An 18,336-nucleotide genomic window follows, 5' to 3' on the forward strand; every position below is an offset into this window, starting at 1 on the left:
TGGAGAAAAGATTCAAGTTGTCAAGGAATTCATTTCACTTCGGTTCACAAGCAAGTTCCATGCAAGCGGTAGTTAAGAAATGATGGCTTGCTTCAGGCAGATGAAGGGCACGATGTCTGCCTAAATTGTCAAATTCTTGGATGTCAAGCCCTGGCATTTTTAATTGCCTCATACACATGTGAAAGCTGAACAATGAATAAAGACCAGAGATGAATTGATACGTTTGATTTATGTTGGCGAAAAATATGGAAAATATCATGAACTGTCAGGAGAACAACCAGAATGCCTAACTGTAAGCTACCAGAACTTTTCCCTGCCCTTCCTCAAAAACTCTAGATAAATTGCCTATGGGGAAGACCAAGGAGCCCCCGTGGTGCTGTGGATTAAGCATTGGGCTGCTAACCTCAAGGTTGATAGTTGAAACTTACCAGCCTCTCCGGAGGAGAAAGATGTGAATGTATGTTCCTATGAACATGTGTAGTCTCCGAGACACTCCGTAGGGTCACAATGAGTTGGAATTGACAACTGGCAGTAGGTTTGGCTTTGGCTTTAGGAAGACTCTCCTTTGACCTTCAAGTCAGAATTGGAGTTTGGGCAGAAAGAGGGCAGAAGCATTTGGTTGTTAGGAACACTTGCTCTCGTCCCCTGTGCAATTTGCTCTTTTAAGATGTGTGTATATGGGATAACATTGATACCAGCCACCCAAAAGATTAGATGGAAACCGTAGGGGACAGTGAGTTTAATGGGGGAGGAACAAATCAGAAAATGAGGGTGAGCATGGTCGTCCAACTGGAAGAATGTAATTAATGCTATCACTGAGCTGCAAGGAAGAAATGAATCAATAGGTGTATGTTTTTGCTGTGTGCACTCTCAACAACAACAACAGAATTAAGATCACATGTGAGGGGCTTGATGGATATATGTACATATATATAGGCTTCAAATGTACATATAAAGCTCCTTCATATGTTATATATATAAACATATACACACATGTATATTTTGAACTCGAAGTCTTTTCATGTTTAATTATAGTTCACACACATATACTATACATAAGATAGATATATATCTTCTTCATATATCTGAAGGGACTTGAAAAAGTTCATAAAAATCAAATGAGAAGATAATGGCATTTATACAAGAACTCTGAATCCCCCTTATATATATGAGCATGGGCTAGCTTTCTGATAAACTTGGACTTTGAATGGTGTGGAACAGTTTAATTTAACCTCAATAAAAATCATAGTGTTTCTTGATCCCTGATTATGTAATGACATTTCCACACACACGATCTCATCTGATCATCAGAATAAATCTATGAATTAATTTAGTTCCTATGACTGCTCGCATTTTAGAGATAAGGAAATTAAAATATTGGAGCGATTAAATACCAACCCTCATAAGTTCCCACAGGTTGGTTCACTTAGATAGCATTTGATAATAAAACCTGACACACGGAACAGTCTTAATAAATAGGTAAGTGTTAATTTGAAGAAATGGAAAGTGTGGAATAAATCAACCAAAAATGGAAGAAAGAACTGAAATGTTCTTGGCCAAGGGCAAAGTCAAGTTAAACCAATTACCTTAATGCGTGGACTCTGACTCACGGTGATCTCACGTCCATCAGAGCAGAATTGTGCTCCGTAGAGTTTTCAATGACTGATTTTTAGAAGCAGATTGACAAGTGTTTCTTCCAAGAGACCTCTGGATGGACTCAATTTCCAACCTGCAAGTAGTTGTTAGCTGATTGAACTCCTTCTAAAGTTGGATTAAGGAAACACAGAGTCCCAGATTTACAATGTATCACAACAAACTACATTTAGGATTATACACTTATTGTTTCCCCTCGGCCCCTCCATCTTATCGTTAGCACATCTTCCTGGAAGAAAATTACAGGAAAGTGCAAGCAATGGATATGGAGGAAATTGCTCAGTTATATGAACAGACTCAAAGTCTGTGATCAGGATAATATGTGGTAACAAGATGGGTGGGGAGATTGTCCGTATGACAAGAGTGTTTGATTTAGAACTTGATATTGGTTGGTGTGGAAAAGCACATAAATCAGGCAGAAGGGGAATTGAAAGATTTGGCACTTCTTCAAAATCTTAATAAAAATAATAGGGATGAACAAGGAGAGAAGTTGTCAAAGTTTTCGCAAAGGCTTAAAGAACCTAAAAGCCAAATCCATTACAGTTTAGCTGATTCTGACTGATAGCAACCTTATAGGACAGAGTAGAACTGCTCTATCCCAAGGCTGTTTCCAAGGCTATAAATCTTTTCAGAAATAGACAGCCATGCTTTTCTCCTGCAGAGCCACTGGTGAGTTTGAACCATTAACCTTTCAGTTAGGAGGCAATACTTGGACCACTTGAGAAGTGACTGCAGCTGCTGCAGGGAGAGTCATGGGTCAGTCGGCCAAAGTTTTACAGTTCTTCAAAACATTGCACAGGACCAAACAAGTTTTGTTTTTTTAAAATGATATCAGAACACAGTAGAAGTCATAAAAATTATAATTGAAGAATACAAAAATAATAAAAGTGAGACATCTCCTAAGAAAATAGAAGATAATTGGTTCCTAGGAAAGACCCTCTTACAGAAAATGTGCCCTGCATCAAAGAACAAAAAATCCTATCATTGTGAATGAGGGGGAGTGCAGAGTGGGGACCCAAAGCCCATCTGTAGGCAACTGGACATAGCCTTACAGAAGGGTTGCAGGGAAGGAGACAGGCAAGTCAGGGTGTAATGTGTATCAATGATGAAACATACAACTTTCCTCTAGTTCCTAAATGCTCCCCTCCCCCCCCCCCCCCCCCCCGCCAACAATCATGATCCCAATTCTATCTTACAAATCTGGCTAGACCAGAGGAAGTACACCGGTACAGATAGGAACCAGAAACACTGGGAATCCAGGACAGATGATCCCTTCAGGACCAGTGGTGAGAGTGGTGATACTGGGAGGGTGGAGGGAAGGTGGGGTAGAAAAGGGAAGCTGATTATAAGGATCTACATATAACCTCCTCGCTGGGAGATGGACAACAGAAAAGTGGGTGAAGGGAGACATTGGACAGTGTAAGATATGACAAAATAATAATTTATAAATTATCAAGGGCTCATGAGGGAGGAAGCAGGGAGGGAGGGGAAAATGAGGAGCTGATACCAAGGGCTCAAGTAGAAAGCAAATGTTTTGAGAAGTGTTTTTGGCAGTCTGATCTACTACCAATATAAGTAGATGTTACGGGAAAGTGTCAGAAGACCAGGTGGCCTAGTGGCTTACACAGAAGGCTGCTTATCTTGAGGTCAGCAGTTTGGATCCACCAGTCACTCCACAGGAGAAAGAGGCGGCTTCTATGCCTGTAAAGAGTTACAGTCTCAGAAATTCACAGGGGCAGTTAGTTCTGCATTGTCCCATGGGGTCGTCTGCGAGTAGGCATTGATTGGCTTGATGGCAGTGAGTTTGTGTTTGTATTTGCTTTGGTGGAAAAGTGTGCTTGCTTTCAACTGGCTCTGAATCCTGCATCTGGCTTGTCGATCTCTGGTTTTTTGGACTTGAGCCAACAGCTTGTTGATCATGAGATTTGTCAGCAGCCTGCAATCCAAGTCGTCGACTTTGGATTCATTCACCTATGCAGCCACAAACCTGTCCTCTTCCTGCTGATCTTGGGTTTATTAACCCATGTCGCTATGAGAATCACATTTGATTCATGGACTTGGAACGTGCCTGCTTCACACGTGTGAATTTTCTTGTTATACATTTCCTTATATCTGTCCATTAGTAAGCTTTACTTTTCGAGAGAATCCAACCAAAGACATATTAACTAGTACATTCGGCTTCTAACCACAGGTGTGAGTCAACACCACCAGCCACTCTGCAAGAGAGAGGGTAGGCTTATACTCCTCTTAAAGCGCTACAGACTCAGAAACTCACAGGGGCAGCTCTGCCCTGTCTGGCAGGATTGCTGAGTCAGGACAATTTGATGTCACTGAGTTTGACTTCTCGAGCTGGAACAGTCCTTGGACCAGGAGGTAGTTTTGCAAAGAAGATGAGGGATTACTGCATGCTTTAAAATCAGGAACGGTGAGAATGGTTGTGTCCGTTCACCATAGTGCTTCAATCTGCAGGCAGAGCGAAGCATCAAAACTGGCTTCTATGAAGAAGGGCACTGCATCAGACTGGGAGGAAGGCTGATTAATAACCTTTGATATGCAGATGACACAACCTTGCTTGCCGAAAGTAAGGAGGATTGAAGCTCTTGCTGATGGAGATCAAGGATTGTAACTGTTAGGTAGCCAGAGCAGGGACCAGGGGTGTGTTTACAGAGCATGCTCCAAATTCAGGCTAGGAGCCAGAAAGAGGCAGTACACCTAGGTAGGCGGTACACCTGGATTGGCCAAATCTAGGCCAGGTGGGCTTAATTCAGCCAATGGGGTCAACCAGTACCGGTCGACCATGCCTCCCAGGGGAAGGCCCCCAAAAGGCCAGAAGCAGGAGACCCCACCCTTTCTTTCCCAGCTGCTCCTCTGCTGACCCGCGCTGCTGGGCTGTGGTCTCTCCCTGGCTTGTGTTCAGTTGACTGTATTTCCTGAAACAGCTTCTATCCTTTATAAAAACCCACTTGAGAAAGCTGATATTGCCTGGCTATCAATAGATATAGTGTCTGGGGTCTTAAAGGCTTGAAGGTAAACAAACGGCCATCTAGCTCAGAAGCAACAAAGCCCACATGGAAGAAGCACACCAGCCTGTGAGATTACGAGGTTTTGAAGGGATCAGGTATAAGGCATCATCAGAAAAAAAAAATCTTACCATAGTGAATGAGGGGGGGAGTGCAGAGTGGAACCCAAAGCCCATTTGTCGGCCACTGGAGATCCCCTTGCAGAGGAGTCTCGGGGAGGAGACGAGCCAGTCAGGGTGCAGTGTAGCAATGATGAAACATACAACTTTCCTCTAGTTCCTAAATGCTTCCCTCCCACCCCCCATCATGATGCCAATTCTACCTTGTAAATCTGGCTAGACCAGAGGATGTACACTGGTGCAGATAGGAGCTGGAGGCACAGGGAATCCAGGGAGGATGATACCTTCAGGACCAGTGGTGTGAGTGGCAATACTGGGAGGGTAGAGGGAGAGTGGATTGGAAAGAGGAAACCGATTACAAGGATTTACATGTGACCTCCTCCCTGGGGGACGGACAACAGAAAAGTGGGTGAAGATATGACAAAATAATAATTTATAAATTATCAAGGGTTCATGAGGGAGTGGGGAGTGGGGAGGGAGGGGAAAGATGAGGAGCTGATGCCAGAGGCTTAAACTGAGAGCAAATGTTTTGGGAATGATGAGGGCAATGAATGTACAAGTGTGCTTTACACAGTTGATATATGTGTGGATTGTGATAAGAGTTGTATGAGCCCCTAATAAAATGATTTTTAAAAACCCCACTTGGATCACAAACCAGGCTTTGGCATGAATTTTTTCTCATGCGAAGCCAAGGACCAAGGTATTTCTAACCCGAGAAACCTAACATAACCTTCCATACGGATTACAGCTCAATGGAAAGAAAATAAAAATCCTCCCAACTCAACCGATAGGTAATATATCATGGTAGATGGAGAAAGACTGAAGTTGTCAAGAAGTTTGTCTTGCTTGGATCCCCAACCACTGCTCATGGAAGCAGCGGTGAGAAGATCAAAGGACTCGTTTCATTGGGGAAATCAGCTGTCCAAGACCTCTGTAAAGTGTTAAAAATCAAGTCGACAACTTGGATGGCAGGCTGCTGACAAATCTTTTGATCAACAGGCTGCTGGCTCAAGTCCAAAGAACCAGAGAGGTTGAGAAGCCAGATGCAGGATTTCACCAAGCCAAATACCTATGCCATGGTATTTTCAATACCCTCATATGCATGTGAAAGTTGGATAGTGAATAAGGAAGGCCCGAGAAGAACAGATGCATTTGAATTACAGTGCTGGAGGAGAATATTAAAAGTCCAGGACTGCCAAATGAACAAACAAATCTGCCTTGGAAGAAATAGCAGACAGGGTGCTCCTTAGAGGCGAGACGTTGTCTTGCACATTTTGGACATGTTATCAGAAGAGAAGGACATCATGCTTGGGAGAGGGGCCGTGAAAAACGGAAAGACCTTTGACAAGATGGATGGACACAATGGCTGCAACAATGGGCTCGCACACTGCAACCATGGTGAGGGTGGTGCAGAACGGGGCAGCGTTTTGTTTAGTTGCACACACGAATTGTATGGGTCAGAGACAACGCTATGGCACCCGACAACCACTGGACGGTCCTGGAGGGGATTGGGTGACGTACTTTCATTTGTTATTTATGCTTTAGGTTCACATAGCAGATCATCAGTTTTGCATTCAGTGATTCATATATACATATATGATCTGGAGGGGATTTAATAGGTGGTCAATGCTCATAAAGGAAGGCAGGGAAGAAAACAAAGCAGAAAGAAGGGAAGAGTGAAGGAACTGATATGAAGACAACTGGGGGCTAAGCTATGCCAGTTTGCTGCTATATTGGTAGTGCCCGCTGCTAACACAGGAAAGGCAGCCAAGTCTCAATACCTTATCATCAACAACTTTTATTTCAGTCATTCAGTGATTTAATGCAGATATTCTTGCTTAGGTTCCATCTATCACTTAAAGCCATCGAGTCAATTCAGATTCATAATGATCCTGTGAATTTCTGAGACTGTAACTCTTTTTTATTTTTAAACAGTTGTATTGGCACTTCATCCACATATCATAAAATTCAATAGCTCAATCATATCAAGAAGAGCTGTACAATTATTACCACAAGCAATTTTAGAGCGTTTCCTTCTTCCTTGTACTCATATTATTCTCTAATTCAACAACTTCTACATGTATAATTCAGTGCCATTGATTATATTCTTCATGTTGGACGACCTTATTGATATCCCTCTCCAAAGGGTTCCACCACCATTTGCATAAATTCAATGCCTTCTAAGAAAAAACTCTTTCCTCTTTCACCCATGGAAACCATTGGTCAAGTGCAGTATCATTTAAACAATTTTTTGAAACAGTTTTCTTAATATAATATTCACATTTCACAGACTTCCATTTTTAAAAGATGTATGTCATAATTATATGATTATAATAATAATCATAATCAGTTCTAATGCTTCCTCCCTGTATTCACTGTTTGCTCCCCAATTCTCTTCCCCCCCCATGCATCAGTTATTATCCCTATACATCTACTCCTTCTGTGCTTCTTAAACTAGGCCAGCTATCCAATTGTAACTCTTTATGGGAGTAGAAAGCCTCTTCTTTCTCCCTTGGAGTGGCTGGTGATTTGAACTGCTGACCTTGCAGTTAGCGCTCCAATATATAACCTTTATGCCACCAGGATTTGGGGAGTTCTCGATGCAGTGAGTTGAGGAACTGACTCTTTGTTCATGTTATGTATATAAAATACAGTGTGGTTCCTGCCATTCCGCATCTTCGTTCCTGGATTAAAGAAGTTGAAGCATGATGCATGAGAGTTTTAATGGGCCAGATTTAGAAGTGGTTCTTACCACTTAGGACCACATTCCATCAGCCACATGCAAGGGGAGTTGGGAATCACAGTCTAACTCTGTGCCCAGGACAAGAAAGCATATTTGATGTACAACCAAGCCAATCTCTGTTCCCAGATGAGAGATTAGCTGGTTCTGATTGGATATCTATAAATAAAATTTTGTAGTAAAATAACTAGCTACCATATATTTGTATTTATAAATTCTAGACTTCATTTCAAAGGATTTCCAAGATTCCATTCGATGATGAAACCAGTCCCTGTTCATCGGAAATGCCTTGTATGTTTATGGGGCGGGGGCGGGGGGTGGGGAGAGGAGAAGGAAAGAGACTCTTGAACTTTAGCTTTGTAAAAACCAAACCCCAGAGAATGCGTGTACGTCTAAATTGCTGTGGAAGATTGTGAAATGTTTAAACATAAACCATCGCTCTCACTGGATCACAAACCCTGCCTCGCTGCCCCTAGAGGCGCGGACTTTCGAGCTCTGGGACCGTGGACACTGCAAACGGCACTTCGAAGGGTTTGAAAACCTTGCCACATGCATAGAAACGTGCACCCCGCCTTTATTTAAAAAAAGAAGCCATGTCCACATTCTCCTTTAGGCATCTGTATTTCCGCCAACATTGCCCTCCCATAGAGTTTCTTTCCCCATGACACACTGGTCCAGACCATCTGTGCTTTCCACCTGTGTCAGCCAACTTAACCATCGTCTACTCCCTAGCCTGCGACTTCCCTTCCGCCCGTACCCTCCCCACCCCCAGCAACCATCAAATGTTTCTGTCATTGGGAAAACCTTTGTAGCAGTAGTCTCATACACACGTCTGTCCTTTCGTGATGAACCAATTTCACCTCGTATAATGTCCTCCACGTTAGCCATGTTAGGAAGTGCTCATAATGTCCTCCATGTTAGCCATGTTAGGAAGTGCTCTGCAGATTCATTGTTCTTTTTTTTGAATGATCTATGTTATTAGAGTAGTCTGATCCCACACGGCCTGAGAACACTCAAATAATAGAGTCAGATGTTTAAAAAAACAAAAGAATCAGATGTTAAAGGCTGGTCTTCAACCCTCACAGCCAATGATGCCTCGCTTGTCTATGATCACCACTGTAAAACCACATCCACAAAAAATAAATAAAATAAACAAACAAACAAACAAAAACCAAAACACATCCACACTTCAGCGGCCACCAACCTACTCAGCAGAGCTTCCTTAACTGGGAGCTGTTTGAAGGGACCAGTCTGAGCCCTATTGACTATGTTTTTCAGACTCTGAAGAGCTCAGCAGGGGGTGGAGGAACCAGCTCTACCCTGGCACAGTGCCAGCATGTGGCCAGTTGAGGCTTCCAATAAGGCACAGCAGTGATACCATCCCCAGAGCCTTCTCCACCAGGTTACCGATAAACTGGGCAGTGGTTCTAGGAGAGAAAGCGCATGGCCTGAAAGGGCCGGTTGAATGTTTCATTGTTATTCTTTAATGTTGCATAGCAACCCATTGTGTGTGTACATACCAACGTTTATGTATTTATGGAACTCCCCCCCCACCGGGAGTACACTGGTTCTGAAGGTGCAGCAATACTAAGCTGATGTGTGCAGTAGACAGAGCAAGCTCTGATTCCCTCTGCCTGCTCCCCAAATCCATTTAATATAGTGTCCTTGGATAGAGGACATAGCAGATATTAAACTCATAGGAACAGGTACTTCAATGGACCTTAACCAATGTCAAGGAGCGATTTAAAGTGTTTCTGTTTGTTTTGTAAAGACTCTACCCTCTATGGGTCAGAGGGCTGGACAGGTGAGGATGTGAAAGGAACTGCCATTTACTGAGAGGTCTCTGGGATGCAGCCTCCTCTGGGCAGTTTGGCAGTTTGAACCTACCTAGCCAAATCCCCAGAGGAAGGCCTATTGATCCGCTTCTGTAAAGATTCATTAGCAGTAAGAGAAATTCAAATTTAAACAGCAATGAGATTCCACCTCACACTGACGCTTTTGTCAAAACCAAACAAAACCAGAAAATAACACATGGTGAAGAGATTGGAATGCTCATAGCTTCCTGGTGGGAGTGTACAATTGTCCAGCCACTATGGAAATCGGAATGACGCTTCCTTAAATAAATGCAAATACAATCCTATCATGATCCCGCAACCCCTCTACCGGGTACATACCGTAAAGAAATGAACAGAAGCATGGAATAAAATAGACAAGCAGACATATGCACACCTACGTTTATGGCAACAGTTTCCATACTAGCAAAACGATGTAAACAACCCCAAACTCCAACTACAGAGCAATGCCTAAACAAACTGTTACATTCATACACTGGAATAGTACGCATTAATGCAAGGACAGAACTAGAAACCGTTATGCTTAGCAAAGTCAGCCAATCTCATAAAGACAAATAGCGTATGGAAAATTAATTTCCTAAGAAAAAGAAGCGTGGTTCTCACACTGAAGAACAAGACTTGGAAGAACAGGCAGGGAAAGGGCAGGGACCGGAAATTTAGGAGGGAGGGAAAAAAAGTACCCTAGCCCATAAAACCGCAGTGCCGATCTGCATGAACACAGGAGGGTTTGGTTGTTTGGTCTAACGTGTCAGGAGGTGCGTAGCTCTGCCACCACACTCTGTTTCCTTCAGCCTCGCCTCAACACTGGGCTTATTGCTAAGGAGCTCGTGGCTAGGAAGCTAGGCCTGTAGTCTTGCATCGTACTGCGGACAATTTGACTAGATCACTTTCACTGTGTATGGGAGTAGAGAGCCCGGGCTTCCCTGGAGCTGCTGGTGGTTCCAAACTGTCCACTACTACGTAACTACGTAACTACGTGACTGCTATGTACCAGGGCTCCTGGTTAACTACGCAACTGCTATGCACCAGTTGGGTTGCTAACCGCAGGGTCAGCAGTTTGAAGCCACAGCGGCTCTGCAAAAGACAAGGTTTTCCACTCCCCTACAGGGTTACAGTCTCAGAAACGCAGAGGGGCTACAGGACTGCTGTGAGCATCATCCACTTGATGACACCGAGTGTTCTGGAGGGCTCCTTGCTAGCCACGAGCACTTGGAGAAAGCGTAAAGCCAAATGCTTAGCTTCATATCCCAGCACCATCTCGTCTGTTTCTCATTCCTTCCTGAAATCCCATGGCGAGGAGCTTTCCCAAAGCAGCTGTCTGTAGGAACAATCACGTTCCAACCCTGCTAATGATGGGGAAGGCCTGTCTGATCACCCTGACTACCTCTTCACTGGAAAGTGAAATGGACAGACGAAAGGAACAATTCCAAGAGTAATTCTGGCACTTGATGTCAAGCTGGGAAGTCATTTCCTTCTGATTTGGAAGGAAAATGTCTTCGGGATAGTAAAAGCCTGCAGGGAAAGTTGAGCCGGGAGGCGGAGGTCCTGGCTGCTTTAGCTCTTCTCGCGTCTGTAAAAAGGATGAGCTAGTTGTTACTGTCCAGAGTTTTGTTCTCCTTTATAGCAGATCTGGAAAAATCCACCTCATTAAAACTGCAACAACAAAAAAAATTAAGCCAATAGCAAGATTTTGGAGTGGGCAATACAACAGCTTTTACCAGTAGAAAATTAAGCTAAAACTCCAGCCTCATCTTGAGGTAAGCGTTTTGAATCCTAGCAATTGTATTTTGCAGCATTGTATGCATCACTTTTTCAATTGTTTTCTTGGCATATAATTCACACAGCATTCAGTTCTGTTCAGAAGAGTTGTGCAGTCGTCCCTCCACAACCATCTCAGACCACTTTCTTCTCACCCTCATTGTCATTAGCTCCTCCCCTGCCATGCGCTAGACAATTATCGATCCAGTTACTGTCGCTAGAGATCTACCTATCCTGGATTTCACAGACAGAAAGGCAGCATGTATTATTTTTTGATTAGGCAGGACTGACTAGAGAGGCAAATGCATTGGCATATATATATATATATATATATATATATATATATATATATATATATATATATATGAAAGAGTTTTATATTCAGAAATAATTATATATCCCAGCCCAGTCCAACTCACATCCATTAAGTCCCTCTTCAGACTCATACAGCCACATGCAACGATGCAGACTGCAGGAAGATGACAGCCCACGTGGTGTACAGTCGCGTGGATCTAAGGCCAGTGGAAATGTGGCAGGGCTCCAGCAGCTCTTAGGGTCTGTGGCAAGTTCAAGAAAGCCGAAAGGAAACATGGCAGAGAGAGGAGGAGGTTCTCAGGGTCCTCCTTATGAGAAGACCACACCCCTAGGAGCCAGTATCAAGCTCTGACTTGATTGACAGGTCTGACCCCAGGAGCATCTAGTTGACCTAAAATCATCCAACTTCCACACCACCTTTAAAAATATTACTAGTACTATCATGGTTATTCTTTTTATATATATTCAGTGTTTATTTTTAAATGAGAAGTCAACATCTGTGAGAAAATGAATTATGTGTGAATTGGTACAATCTCTGTGGAAACTATAGATAATACTCAACATTTATTAAAATCACAAATCTTTTGGCCCAGAAATTTCACATACAAGAATTTCTCACAGACATAGTTGTACATGTGTGAGCTAATATTTGGGCATGCATGTTTGGTTATTCTGCAGTATAGTTTATAAAAGGTCAAAAACCAGAAACAACCTAAATATCCACCAATAGAGAACTACCTGAATCAATCACCAAACAGGTGTATAGAACTACGCAAACATCAGAATAAATAAGAAAGCTGATATTTAATGTACTGATCTATAATGATATACGAAATATACTGCTAACAATGTGAAATTGTTAATGTGAAAAGCATACTCAAAACATTCCATCTCTGGGGACGGACAACAGAAAAGTGAGTGAAGGGCGACATCAGACATTGTAAGACATGACAAAATGATAATAATTTATAAATTATCAAGGGTTTGTGAGGGAGGGAGGTTGGGGGAGGGAGGGGAAATATGAGGAGCTGATACAAGGTCTCAAGTAGCAAGAAAATGTTTTGAAAATGATGATGGCAACAAATGTACAAATGTGCTTGACACAATGGATGGATGGATTGTGATAATAGTTGTACAAGCCCCTAATAAAATGATTTAAAAAACCAACATATATCTCACTGCCATTGAGTCCATGATAACTCATCTCGACCCTTAGGTCAGGGTAGAAATACTCCTGAGGGTTTCTGAGGCTGTGACTCTTATCAGGAGTAGATAGCTGTCTTTCTCCCTTGGAGTGGGCTGGTAGTTTCAAACTGCTGACCTTGCAGATTGCAACCCAAGAGGTAACCACTATGATGTCATATCCATCTATATGTATACATATAAGTATTCTTTATATGAATCAACTATATGTAGGATGCAAAGAAACTGGCAATTCTTATTACTTCCAGGGAGAAAACTAGTAGCTAGGTTGTATGAGTCAGAGGTATAGAGGTATCTATTGAATTTGAACCACCCAACTATCATAATAATTTTAAAAATTTTTTTACATTAAAGAGTTGCTGAGTATAAAAAACCCACAACTCCCCCCACCAAAAATAAAATAAACACAACAAAATGGAAGCATAACCAAAAAGTTATATAACATGATTTATCTTTGCCTTTAAAGAAATAAACAATGAGAACTGTCGAGGTAAACAGTATACCCTAAAGCTCTCAATAAACTTTGAACTAAAAAGGAGCTCTAAGACCAAATTGCAGAATACACAAAAAATAAATTTATGAAAATTCTAGATATCTGCATGGTCTCAAACGATCTTGCCACAATGTGCTTATTGGCTGCAAGATGAAGGACAGTGACTCCACAGCGAGAAACGGAATGCCTTAACTTGAGCACAATGGGCATCCCGCATGAAGGCAAACAGGTGTGCCATGCCTCCAGCAGTGAGACCTGGCCAAGGACACAAAGTGACTTACCTGCTGCTCCTGTGGGTACTACGCAATCAGATGTGCATAATGAAGATACTTTAGCTAAGACCACACTGAAGAATCGTCTATAAAATACTGTACAGTGAAAGAGAGGAAGGCCCTCTATGAGATGGATTGACACGGTGGCTATCTAACAGTGGGCTCAATGGTGCCAGACCAGGTAGTGTTGTGTTCTGTTGTGCAAAGGGTCACTATGAATGGGAACCACATCATGGAACATAAGGACAACAATCACCGACTTTATATAGAAAGAAAAGAAACCCGAATAAACAAAACACTTAAAAAATTAAAAAAAAATACTTGGCCTGTATGCTTTAAAAAGCTGTTGATGTCCATCTCTCGCCATGCAGAGCAAACAAAGAGGGAAGGCGGTCCAAGCTGCAAGGAACTAGGCAGTCCCAAGGACGAGTGGACCCCGAGATCTCAGTCTTCCGGATCCAGAGAGCAGAAAAACAAGAGGGTGCCCACTTGAAAGGGTTAATAATACTGACCACTTGAAAGGGTTAATAACAGGAGGCACTGAATAGAGTGGGAGACAAATATGGAACAGAAGTTAAAATCATGAAACAAACAAACAGAGCAAGTTTACTGATCAGAGACTGATAGTACCCCTGAGACTAGGCCTGTAGGCACTCCTCCTGATGGAAAGAGAAAGGGGAGGAAATGGGATGCGGGCTTGCAGTCAATGTCATGGAACATAATGCACCGTTGAGTGGGAAACCAATTCCCTCTGTAAACATCCATCACACAAAATGTTTCAAAGATCTGTCACGAGAACAAAGAATTAGCCCAAGGATGGTCTAACACTAGAGGGAACTAAAGTTTACAGCGAAATCAACAGTGTAAAGGCACCTCTGACCTGCCCTGACTACTCGAGGGAGGAGAATCCACCCAGGCCTTGTTTCTATCATTTCTCCATTCTGATTTTCTTTTAAAATTAAATCATTGTATTGGGGCCTCTGACAGTTCTTTTAACAATCCATCCATCCATTGTATCAAACACATTCGTACATATGTTGCCATCATCCTTTTCAAAACCTTTTCTTTCTGCTGGAGCCCTTGGTATCAGCTCCTTTCCCCTCCCTTCTTTATCCTACTCTGACTCTGACACCAGGCCTTCCCCCCACGGCACTCTTCTCTGCGGTGCTCCATAAAACACTGCAGGGGCCACACAGAATCCAGGGACAATGCTCATGATCAAAGGCGTTTTGATTTGGGAAACTAAGGGGCCACCACAAATCACCCCCCACAGCGGGCAAACCACAAGGGAGCACAACAATACAGCCAGGGGAGCAAAGTCCCGAAGACCCTGAGCAATCCCAGAAATAGACTTCTGACTCAAGGGGCAGTACTTGGCACCTCACCAGACCTGGCTGGAAGACATTCATAAAAGCCAGCTGATGACCTGGGATTATGTATACGTTTTCCCCCCCTTTATTATTATTATTAATTTTTTATATGTTTATGTAAGACAGGCAGGTTCCAGGGGGACATGGGAGAGGAGGAGATGGGGAAAGAGAGAGGGAGGACAACGAACCGAGGGACAAGGGAACAGCAGGGACCTAAAATCGATGGGGAGGAGGGTGTGTAATTGCCTGGTGGGATTTCATCAATTGTAATGTAACTGAGATGAATTACTGAGAGCTGAGTGAAGGGTTAACATGATAGTGCAGAAGGAATGTAAAAGGAAATAGAAAAAAATAACTAGGATGCAAAAGCATATATAGAGGTATCAATGTAGGTATGTACATATATAAATATATTAATATATAAGGATAGGGGTATTGCTCTATGTACATATATTTATATGCTAAGGTATTGAGGTAGCAGATGGACTTTGGGCCTCTACTAAGTCTTCTGTCAATACAAGAACACTTTGTTCTAATAACCTAACACTGTGTGATACCTTCCCAACACAATCACTGAAGGCACAATGGTGCATAAACAAGTGTGAAGAAAGCTGATGGTGCCCAGCTATTAAAAAATATAGCACCCGGGAAAAAAATATAGCACCTGGAGTTTTAAAAGCTTGAAGTTAAACAAGCGGTCCTCTAGGAGGGAAGCAACCGAGCTCACATGGAAGAAGCACACCATTCTGCGTGATCATGAAGTGTTGACGGGATCAGGTATCAGGATCAAAAACAAACAATTATATCAACGTGAAGGAGAAGGGTCAGAGTGGAGACCCAAAGCCCGTCTGTAGACAATTGGACATCCCCTCACAAAAGGGTCACATGGAAGGGATGATTCAGCCAGGGTGCAGTTTGGCACTGACGAAACACACAACATTTCTCTGATCCTTTAATACTCCCCCCACCCCCCAACCCCGTCATGACCCAGTTCTACCTCACAAATCCTGCTAGAATGGAGTATGTACATTGGTGCAGATAAGAGCTTTTGACGCATGGAAGACAGGACAGATAACCCCCTCAGAAACAGTCATGGGAATCGCAACACCATGAGGGTAAGGGGAGGGTGGGGTGGGGGAATGATAGCAATGATGGATGTATAACTAACCCCCCCGGGGGGGGATGAACAGCAACGTGGGTGAAGGGATACAGGGGATAGTGTAAGATATGAAAATATATATAAGTTATCAAGGATTCATGAGGGTGGGAGGGTGGGGGAGGGTGGGAAAAAGGAGCTGGTATCAAAGGGCTCAAGTAGAAAGATAATAATAATTTTGAAATGATGATGGTAACGTATGTACAAGCTTACTTGATATAATTGATTTATGGATAGTTATAATAACTGTAAGAGCCCCCCCAATAAAAGGATTTAAATGAAACAAGTAAAGAAAGCAGAATGTCTGGTCCACAGCACTGTCTCTTCTGGGCCAGGAGCCGCATCTGGTCCCCAGCCTCTCAGCCACAGGGTCCCTTAGCCTCTGTTTCTACCGGTTAGGGAGCCCACCCGCTGCTCCACCTCCCGTCTCAGCAGGACCCTGTGCTCTCTTTTACTCCCTCCCGTGGACCCCCATGCAGCAACCGCTTGTGACCCCGGTCTTGGGTTCCACAACTCATGCAGGGATCTTGAACACGCTCCCACGGTCGCTCCTCTTCATTGCCGGTCCCAGGTAGTCTCTCTCTTCCTGCTTCTGAGTCAGCTCCTTCTTACAGCCAGACGAGCAAGCGGCAACTCAATCTGAGCGGTTCCCTCGATTAGTGTTTCACACACCCTATTTGCATGTCCCCCCACCGGGCCCCCAACCATTTAGTGGGAGTTACAGAGACATGGATAGAAAGAAGAGCCCTATGGGAATATTTCACTTTCCCACAACTAAGTTCAATGCATGGTCCTGGACCAAGTTCTGTACTCATGTGAAAAATATTTCCATGAAGACAACTATTCAGAAAATTAAAAAAATTCAAATATGGCGTACAGATACAATAAAATAGAAATTAGAAGTTACTGTTATATGCATGATTATGTATGAGGATACCATTGCTCTCAGGAAATCCAGGCAGGTTTATAAGAAGGGGCAATGGTTTAGGCCACTTGCTCTTGAATGATACGGGAGAAATAATGAAATATGATGCATATCGTTGTTGCTAGGTGCGCACAGGTCGGCTGGTCCTCTGTGCAACCAATGGAGGTGGCAATGGTGCAGGAGTGCTGGCATTTTGTTCTGCTGTGCATGAGGTCACTATGAATTGAAGACCAAATAAATCCATGGCAGCTAACACAGCCACAGCGTAGCAATTAGGCTCCCGGAGACGACAAACCACATGGGGTACATCCGTAGAGAGCGTTAGTTTGGGAATTGATTATACAGATGTTCAAGGACCGAGAAAAGCAAAGGGACAGTGAGTTAATGATTACAGAAGGACCTCTCAGGCGTTCAGTGGAGTTGGTACAGGGAGTTCAGAAAAGAAGCTAGGGGCTGGCACCGAGAGCTGCTCCTGCCAGAGCAATGAAGCATTACTCTGCCGCTGCACGTTGCGCTGATCTGCCACAATGGCTTGGGAACAATTCTGAACTCAGGAAGGAGTGAGTCCATTGTTGGAGCTACAATGAGCACACCTGAGCGCTAATGCTACCCTAAGTTTTTCGAATTCAGTGTGCCGCATCATTTCCCTTTTAGATGCCAGCAGCCACACTCAGAAGATAACCAGCCCAAAGCGCAGTCAACGAGTTTGAGTCTCCAACACACATGTGCAAAATCCTTCAGCCAATGGACCCAAGTTACGTAATCAGTCAGCAAGCTTCCTGGTTTCCTGGAGCACAGAACGCCGTACACATCCTGTATCCCTGCACAGTGAACAAAAAAGAGCGTGGCCCTTTGAATGGAGGCATCAGTTAATCTCTAATCTCACCCCACCTCTTTTCATGAATGTTTAGAATTTGCCAGAAGAAAAGGACAACCTTCCAAAAGATGGGCTGACACAGAGGCTGCATGGATGGGTTCTAAATAAGAACCATTGTGAGGCAGGCACAGGGCACGGCAGTGTTTTGTTCTGTCGTCAGGATCGGAACCGTCTCGATGGCGTGTAACAGAACAACAGCAGCCAGACAAGAGGGAGTGGGGCTGCGAACAGCACTTTAAACCCCTCACCTGCTCCTCGTGACAGAGACATGGCTTTCTACTCCTGGAAAGCGTGACCGTCTCCAAAACCCACACGGGCAGTTCTCCCCTGTCCTACAAGGTCGCTGTGAGTCAGAATTGATTTGATGGCAGTGAGTTTGGTTCTGGACCAGAAAAAGTCCTGAAATATGCAAAGACCTGGTGGTATAAAGCCCGAAAGGAAAGACATGCTCAGCGCATCTCAAGGTGAAAAAATTGAAGAAATAATACGAGCCTTGAGTTGAAGTACTGGAGAATTCTGTGGGCACAATATTGAACGAGGCAGGAAGCATCAAAGGATGATGAAAGGACTACACAGAATCAC

The 18,336-nt window shown here is 43.4% G+C and overlaps 1 non-coding gene and 1 pseudogene across 1 annotated transcript; one reads left to right on the forward strand and one right to left on the reverse strand.

The window, feature by feature from the left end:
* Window positions 1-2,405: 2,405 nt before the first annotated feature.
* Window positions 2,406-2,647, forward strand: LOC142442448 (complex III assembly factor LYRM7 pseudogene; annotated as a pseudogene).
* A 6,439-nt stretch (window positions 2,648-9,086) lies between these two features.
* LOC142443918 (U2 spliceosomal RNA) lies at window positions 9,087-9,275 on the reverse strand. Its single transcript, XR_012783641.1, has one exon. It is a non-coding gene; the product is annotated as a U2 spliceosomal RNA (small nuclear RNA).
* Window positions 9,276-18,336: the final 9,061 nt, after the last annotated feature.

This window comes from Tenrec ecaudatus, chromosome 3 (genome assembly GCF_050624435.1).
Source record: "Tenrec ecaudatus isolate mTenEca1 chromosome 3, mTenEca1.hap1, whole genome shotgun sequence".
Lineage (NCBI taxonomy): Eukaryota > Metazoa > Chordata > Mammalia > Afrosoricida > Tenrecidae > Tenrec > Tenrec ecaudatus.